A 9,442-nucleotide genomic window follows, 5' to 3' on the forward strand; every position below is an offset into this window, starting at 1 on the left:
TCTTAGGGGGGGGGGCTTATGGGGGGGGCGTTATGGGTTATGGGAGGAGCGGGGAGGCGGGGAGGGCTTGAGAGGCACGAACGATTATCAAGGCGGATCGCAGCTACATTCGTCGTTCGGTGCGTAGCTCGCGCGCGCGCCGTTGCCATAGCGACGGGTACGCGCCGACGGTGCCACGCATTGATCGCAGACTCCCGGGGCGAGAGAGACGGAGCGTATGCGTAGAAATGGTGGCTTTCGCTGCCGCTACACACGCGCGCGCGGACGCCCGGTGCCGGGTGTAGGAACGGGGGCAAAGGAAAGCACGCGTGCCGGAGTCTCGTTGCGAGATCGCAGGATTTGTCCCCGCGATTTTTGCCGGCTACCAGTGCCACGGGAGACCCGGACTCTTTGGCCCCGGTTCGGGATTCTTTGAATTTTGAGGCTTTCGCGGGCCGATGCTCGCGCACCCACGCGCCGGCCACTCTTTTATAGAGCTGGGGGCCGCTCAATCGCGATCCGTGGGGACTTGGATAGCGCACGACCGACACTCCATACGCGTGACTCTTCGTCGACGTCTGATTTTCCGCCGTCGCACCGCGAGGTACTCGGCAAGTTGCGCCGCGAAGATCATCGGGGATAATATGCCTAGTTTTCGAAATTTGGCATTCTCACTTGCGACGCTTCAATTTCTGTAAAACAAAACAACGGAAAAAAGGCAACACAAAACAAAAAGTAAAACAAAAAGAACCCGCCGCTCACCAATAAATGGTTGCTAATATTTTCGCGTAATTGGCCTTGAGATGATCCAGCTTCATTTTCCACTCTGCATGTTGAATAGATTTTTCACTTTATGGATTGAAATGGAATCACATTTTTCATTTGCTGAAAACGCATTTGGAAAAGTGGTAGAAGAAGTAGTCTATACAATATTAAGTTTTTGAAAAACAAAATTACTCTTATATATATATATATATATATATATATAGTGTGCTATGACTTTATTGCGTGGCTCGATTTAGCTTTCAGGCAAGTCAAAGCGTTTTCTAACTCAAGCACAAAATTTTTCAAGTACACATTTTAGAAATTGCAATAATAAACATCTAAGACATAAATGTATTTGTTGTAAATTTTATTTTGTAATTTTATATGAATCAAATGCCGAAGAATGATTGATAGTGCGAGACGAAAGAAACGATAAAGCATCAAAGGAAATGATAAGGAAATTGGATGTTCTCATTGGAACTAGGATTTCTTGTAAATAATATAAAATTTAAGCTTTCCTTTTATAAAGTCAGAAACAATGCTTGATAGCACTTATCCGGCCGTTCACATTACAAGAACCTAAATAAATTAACAATAATTCGACAACAGCCGTAAAGTAGAAATTCATGCAAAATGCGTATCATTAGATCAGAATAATAAAGCTCGATTTCCAAGTCTACGGAGATGGAGAGGTTGTTGAGATGTTGGAGGAGAAAAGATTTGGGAATGGTTTTGGGGGATAGAGAGAGAAAGAAAGAGAGAGAGAGAGAGAGAGAGAGTGAAAGAGAGAGAGAGAGAGAGAGTGAAAGAGAGAGTGAAAATTTCCGTTGATAACCAGAGCAACTGCTCGAAATCTCTGTTTCACGCTATGCTGGCAATTTCCCTAAAAGTCTATTTAATAATTCCAACATGAGAAGGAAAATGAAAAGAAGTAAGCAGCATCCATTCGCAATCAATAATCCATGTCGAAGGCTTACAACGGCTCTTCTTTTCGGCTGTCTTCCTCAATCCCAATTTGTCAGGCTGCTACGAACGCCATTAAACGTAATGGCGTATTTTCATGGGTCAGGGGATGATCGGCGTCGATCGATCGGGCAATAAAAAAAGAGACGGTAGCCCAGCGGCTAATGACACTCCTCGTAATGCTTACGGGAAAGATGCCAGTGCATATGCATCGATCAGCTCCTGTGCGCTAGGCTCGCGACCCTCGTGGGGGTAAGAGATGAGCGCGCGCGCGCGAATGAGAAAGAGTGATTGGGAGAGTGAGTGAGAGTGTGCGTGTGAGAGAGAGAGAGAGAGAGAGAGAGTGAGTAGGACGGCGAGTCCGGTGAAAACGCAAAAGTGTCATCGTAAATCGTGGTCGGCCTCCGAAAAACGAAATCCGGTCTCGGATTCGCCACAATGCGCGTGAGCTTCCTCGCGCTGACAAAGGTCCCGTTTTCCTTGCTAAGCACTAATAGTTGTTTGACCAGCGCCTCGAGTATGCCACGTACCTGGGATGCTTTCATTATTTCATGTTCCGGACCTTCCGTCCTGGGAATACAAGTTTCATACTTATGAGCGTGGCGGCGGTGTCGGTGGGGGGCTGAACGGGGAGGGGGGAGGAAGCGGGAGGGAGGTATATATATAGAGAGATAGATAGAGATAGATAGAGAGGGAGAGAGAATGTGAAGAAGCATCGAGTATTATGCGTACTTATGTTGGCTATATTCACACAAGTCAGACCGACCGACAACCTCTTGCTCGAGTGTCAAATGACTGGACTTTTCCTATACGAGGTGAATGCGTTCGTTCATTCTCACATTTATCACGGGATCGTGGCTTTTAATGCCAAGCTCGTGTATCGACGACGATGCGTTTCTCACATGCCAGCGGCTAACCTATATCCTTGTCGTTTTTTTTTTTTTTTTTTGTTTTTTTTTTTTTTTTTTTTTTTACATAAGTAGCAGAAGATCCGTGCGTTTTAAGTGCATTATACGTAAAATCTAATTGAAGATGATGAGCCTCGCGTCATAAAAGAGTGAGTTTAATTGTCATCATGAGGGATCCATTCCGAATGGAAGCGTTCGACTCGATAATACGGGCGTATTATTCCAAAGTGGCTTCGAAGACTTCTCTCGTTCTTCTTCTATAAAAGAGAATTACACTTTATGCTTTACTTTATACTGTAAGTGCCGCTTCAAACTTTCACAGATGAAATTGCTTGAAAATTCTTTTTGTATTATTTTGTCTCGAGTAAAGAACAAAAAATGAGAAAGAAAATAAATAAAATAATAAATAAATAAAGAGAGAGAGAGAGTGAGAGGACTGTCAGGGAGGCGTGACGGATTGTTTATCGGCAATTGTATTTTCATTTTCGATTAATTTGAGAATTTGGTAAAAAATAGAGACACTGGTGCAATGTTGACCCGACGTGTGGAGGAACGTAATTTGGTAAAAATTCTATATCACCTCGAACTAATGACGATACGCTCAAACTTAATGCGACATAACAATATTGCCCTTTCACGCACTAATTGCTAGGCTAAATTATAATTAGACTCTTAGTCGCTCAACGTTGATTGTCATTAGAGTATGAATGAACGCAAATGTAAAATGTAAATTAAGCGACTCGAAGAGGACAAATGATTTTCTGGATTTATTATAATACGGGCATCGCACTTTCTTTTTAAGCAACACTATTGATTGTCGTAGAGTACGGTTTTTCATATCCACCCTGCATTTTAAATTTTATTCATGTATCGTGTCCAACCAAATGACGATAAAAAATCCGTTGGCACATTCCCTTTTACTTTTAATAAATGAATATTCGTAAGGCAACAATCGCCATCCAAATGCAAACATCCCTTGGAAATGCAGAAGAATAGACTTCTTTTCTTCCTTTTCATACACACATCCGCTTAATAAGAATATATCTCTCTTTGTAATCCATGAAATTACGAGGGATCGATCGCCCATATATTTTCCCGGTAAATCGTATTCACGAAAGTTCGTTGCCTCGATAGCAATATTCCCGCCAACTATTTCTCACTCCTCGAATTCTCCATAATTGTCGACAAATCGGAATTGCGCGCGTGAGCGACAAGTCCCTTGCAAAGAAATGAACGTGCGCGCAATCACCAAAGCCTAGGAAGCCTTGCCCTAGGAGTTGCCACCGAGTCGCCCCAATATGCGAAAAGGGCGACGACGATGGCTGAATCGAGCCGCGCCTCACCGCCTGAAATTCCAACCGCTATCGTGCCATAATTTCCAATTACGTTCGTCGTCCGAACTCGCTGCCGGCGCTCCTAATGGCCTCGACGTCGCATTGGTCTACGTGCGAGCAGCAGCATCCAGTGGTCGACGTGGGAAGTCCGTCGCGGAGAGCCCAAATGGCCAGCGTTTCCACGTCAGCAATAACTTACCACCCGACCGCAGCTCGCATCTGCGTCTAAATTTTCCCGCCTCGAGGCTCCGTCACCTTCATATTTGTTTTTTTGTTGTTATTTTTTTATCTGTTTATGCCGCTACGAAGCGAGCCGGGCGAAAAGTCACGCGGTCATTATTGATAAACTGATACTTAACAACCATATGATCTGAAAACGAAATAGAGCGAGAGAGAGAGAGTGAAGGAGAGAGAGAGAGAGAGAGAGAGAGAGATAGAGAATTGTTTGACAATGTGTAAGATACGTGAAAAACATAGAAGAGGCAGCCGGCTAGTAGTGGAAACTTGCTCGCTCACTTCCGGTGGAACCTACTTTCCTTCCTTCCTTCCTTCCTTCCTGCCATCCTTCTTTTTTTCTTTCCACCATTCTTGCCTTGCCAACGGGATTTTATCGCAAATACGAAGATTGAGAAACGCACCCCAGCGTGGCTGCAGCTTCGCTCGATGGATTAGGAACGCGACCGATGCCACGCGGACATTGTTAGAATCCCTAATGGAAGATGTCTGATAGCTCGCGCCCTTACAAATATTCATGAGGCCTCGCTCGTACACGTCCACTTAATGTCTCTCTCTCTCTCCCCCTCCCTCTCTCTCTCGGTAATATTTGTTGCTATGTGCCTAGGACGGCAACAGCCAGCGATCATAGATGTAAATAATAATTTTAAAACGCACTCCGGCTTATTTTAAAGATCAATCGTATAATTCTGCTGGGATCTTCGAGTTTATGTGCAATGAAAAACGCTAAAAATTGATAGCTTTGATCGGAAATCATCAACTTGCCGGGGAGCCGATGACTTTAAGCGACCAATTCATTAAACATTCATAATTACCGCGAATTCTGTAGAGTGCGAAATTCCCGTCAAGTGGCAGCTTCTCTCGCAAAATAATTGGACCCGACGACTCGATTAATAATACATCGTAATAATTAGCTTACGCATGCATGCGATCGTGGGGGTAGGTGGGCGGTTGCGGCGGTGCGGGGAGCGGGGAGCGGGTGGTGCGAGGGCAAGGGGATTAAATATTCGATTTCGTGAAATTGCAAGTTCATTCGTAACGTGATTAAGTACTTGCATAATCGAATAATCAATGGAGGATGATAACGGAATCAATAGGTCTCGCCTGCGTCTCGCCGTAGGTCATCCCGTGAGTGGCCGATAATTGCGGTGCGGCAGCGAGCCCAGCGGCATCGAGCGCCGCCGCTGCGTACGAGATCATCCCCCGCTGGGTTGTCGATTCCGTCGTTGTCGTCATTTCGCGCGCTCGTTAAAAAGCAAGAAAAGCAACAACAACAACAACGAAAACAACAACAACAGAGTAAAAAAAAGTAAAAAATAAAGTAAAAAAAAAAGCAAAAGCCAGAAGAAACAGAATGAAGAATAATTTCGGGGCCGAGGAAAATGACTATCGGCACATCTGGAATTGCACATTCTCGGCCAAGGCTGAGATCGGAATCGCAACCTACCTCTCTCCCTCCAGGTACCACCGCGCCACACTCGATTTTCACCGTTGGCCGAAGGGGGGCAGGCAGCGAGTGCTCCGCGAGAAATGTCAGCGTGGTGGCGGAAGGAGCCGGGCGAGAAAAGGCGCGAGAAGTGCCGATAGGAGAGCGAGGAAGAGGAGGGGGTAGGAGAAGGAGGATGGGGAGGAGGAGGAGGAGGAAGAGGAGGAGGAGGAGGAGGAGGAGGAGGAGGACGAGGAGGAGGAGGAGGAAATCGAGCGTGTGCGGATCGCGCAGGCGGTCGGACAATGGCGCGCGACGAGGAAGGCCTGATTGGTGAGTGGCCACGCGCCGGAACACTACCCTAGAGACGGCAGATGTTTGTAACGAGCGACGACGGTCGAGGAGCGGCTTAAGAATACCTCGTGCGCTCCGGGAGTATCGATCGCGATAAGCCGATCGCCATTCCCGGAGTATAAAAAAACAAACAGAGGCGTGGAAAAGATGAGCGCCGACGATTCGACTCGGTGACTCGTGCGTCAGCACCCATGGGCCGCGGAATCACGTCCAAGGGGCGTTGGGAGATTATTATAACGGTGCTCAGCATCGATGAATTATGGATGACGTGCAAGCTTAGTAACGGTCATGGAAGCTCCCGTCAAATCGTTCCCGCACACGTCTCGCCTCTGGCTTTCGGCTCGCGACTCTATCAATTTTAGCATTATTCCGGCCATCCCCATTTTCGCGTCCTTTGTTTAGCTTTTATTGGGAGAGGTCGTTGTTGGGCGTAAGAGAGCGCCATAAGAGAGGGAGTGCGAGTCCTGGATTTTTGAAGGAGCCGCGGGCCGGGCGGGCGGTGAACACAAACGATAAAAGCAGCTATAAAGAGGTAGGCTAAGGGGAGGCAGGTTAGAGTTACACCTTACCCAAGGCTCGAATGGACTATCGGTAGGTAGTTCGCGATCACTGGTGCTGGAGGGTCACGAGCCGTAAGTGGGAGAGCCGATGTTCCGGCATCCCCCGGTGCTTACATGCTTTTTACACCGGCGGCGTTGTAAGAAAGCAGGGAGAAGGCGAGGGTGCCACCGCTTTTTCGGCACCGCGCTAAAGAGGGAGTCACGGACACACAGAGCGAAAGAGAGACAGAGAGAGAGAGAGAGAGAGAGACCATATTCCCGACTTGTGGGTTGATTCCGGAACCCGTGGGGTCGTGCGCCCCCGGACTCGGGGTGTGCGCGTGCCCTCTTCAATGGAGTGCACCGTAACTCTACCCCCGTTCTCCGTATCGGCGGCGAATGCTCATTTTGTTCGGTACCTCGCACCTCGCGCACCCCCTTCACTCTTTTGGCGCTTGCCAAATCGGCGATTCGATAAGCGCTCAAGCGACTGTTTTCCTACGGGGCCAGCAATCGCGAGATGACAAAATTGCCTCCGAAACACGCCGTGTCAAATGCATCTGTATTCGGGAAAATCAAGAATTTCACAGCCATAGAGGAACAGAAGGTCGAGCGAAGGTTCAGGCGTGCCTGTGTAACCAGCGCGTACGTGTGAAAGCGAGAATTCGACGAGAAAAAGAGTGATTGAGAGAGAGAGAGAGAGAGAGAGAGAGAGAGAGAGAGAGAGTAATAGGCCCAGGTGAACGGCCTACCGACTAGGAGGACGATTCTTCATTTCTCGATGCCACGAGACCCCCGACAATAGACGCGTGTCACGAGGCTGCAGCTGCTTGCCACTGTTTGTCGCGCACACATGGCGTTGGTCGACGGCGCGAGATCTACGCGCGAGATCAAAGTTCTCGCATGCACCGGTTACATTTGCACGTGTGCCTCCTCCCTTTACCGCCGCCGCCGCTGCCGCTGCCGTCATTGCCCCTCTTACTCCACCCCCGGACGCGCGGCCGATTAGATTACGAGAATTGCAGGCGCGGGATAGTTTTACGTATTTTCTACGTGGAAGTCAAGCGAGGAGATAAAGTTTTGGGCTGTCAAGGCCGGGAAATCGGGACTCGATAAGATTACGATAATTCCGATGGCCGTTCGCTCGAGCGTGCTATATGGAGATAAATACGTTAGCTCGTGAGGCTCTTTAATGAAGCTGCGCGTAATGTTGCTTTAATGGGTATTGTCGGTAGGGGCCATTCGTTAATAACAATGATTTTTCGACGATTCTGTATTTATCATGTGCGCCCTTGTGCTCGGAAAACTAAAATAATGAGACATTCGTCAACCGCTCGGGTCATTAAGGAAATTAGATTCTATTTTTTCATTAAATAGGAACAGCTGCATCCATATGGACCATTGGGAGTGTTGTAAGGGTCAGGAGAGAGACGGAAAGTCGATATGTTCGAAAGGATCCGCAGGACCGATAATATCTTAGGCTGCTCGGAACCCAAAGCCGAAACCGAGGCTGTCTCCCCCCCCACCCCCCAATCACCCAATCCCACCGTCGACCGTCTTTCCACCATTTGCTATCCCTCACTCCGGTAGGCAAGCGCATAATCCCTCTGTTTTTCATCCAAAATACATCCTAGGAAGGCAAAACGTCAGGTATAAGAAGGAGGATTCCGAGGCCCAGAGTTGCGCGATCACGAAATTACAATGCAGACTCGCGCCATTAACGATCTCGGTGACGATCGCATCCCCTCCCCTCACGGCTAATGTTCCTCGACCGCCCATTTCTTTTTCCTTTTCGGACAAACGGGACGACGAACTTTGCCAATGCCTTTGAATGAAGGGAGGGATAATGATCAAACGACGAATTTTCGCTATTATTATTAGCCGATTGTGGATTTTTCGCTCTTTTATCCTCCTGCAATTTGTTGGACGTGAAAGGCCGCGAAAAAAAAATGAAAACCATGAGCCAACATTGTGTCGAAGAAGTATATGAGTATATGCGCGTGCGCGTGTACTGGTCCCCCCTCCTGCTCCCCTACCCCAACCACTCCTCATACTGACTCCCCCTACCCTTCGCCCGTCCCCTCAAGGGGTTCACCTCCCTAACACAAGTTGATAGATAAATATAAAGTCAGAGAGAGAGAGAGAGAGAGAGAGAGAGTGAGAAAGTGAGAGAGAGAGAGAGATAGTGAGAAAGTGAGAGAGAGAGAGAGAGAGAGAGAGAAGAGAGAGTGAGCGAGATAGGTAAGGGGATCGAGATGGAAGTTAGAGATATAGGATTGAGGAAAGCAAGAAGATGGGGAGGTTAGATGATAAAGTTAATAGAGATGAAGGAGGAAAAGCAAAGGACTGTGTCAACTTCTGGGTGGAGTCTTCGTGTATCGAACGTAAATCAAAAGCTCCGCGCCTCCCTTCGTCGGTATATTCGTTTCCTTCGGTCCAGTGATCCCTCCTTTCTTAATCTAGACGGACATTGAATCAATGGCATTAAAAGCTGACTACGCGAAATTAATGACTCAATTTAAAACGTTAACGGATAACGAGCGCCATTGGCTCTTGCGTTTCAATCGACGTTATATCGCGATCTTGTATGGCATTTATATCGAGCGGCAATACGCAACGTCTTTCAAAAAAACATTTAATCCACTATCTCAAATCCGGGGCCGTATATTAATGTTAACACTGGTCACGGCTTATCAGCGCAAACAGAACGTAGGATAACGCAAGAAGTTTTCCAGGATAAGAGTAAAAATGGCTCGACGCCGTGTGATTGTGACTGAGATAGATCGAGAGCGAGAGGGGGGGGGAGGGAAGGCGAGTGAGAGCGAATCAGTGTGCGAACCAAGGAGTGCGCGCGAGTGAGCGGGAGGGGGGTGCCCGTGTACGTACGATATGTTGATGGGAGTTGGGCGCGTATGTGCGCTCGTGCAATTGAGAACCCCT

Source organism: Ceratosolen solmsi, unplaced genomic scaffold, assembly GCF_000503995.2.
Source record: "Ceratosolen solmsi marchali unplaced genomic scaffold, CerSol_1.0 scaffold56, whole genome shotgun sequence".
Taxonomy (NCBI): domain Eukaryota; kingdom Metazoa; phylum Arthropoda; class Insecta; order Hymenoptera; family Agaonidae; genus Ceratosolen; species Ceratosolen solmsi.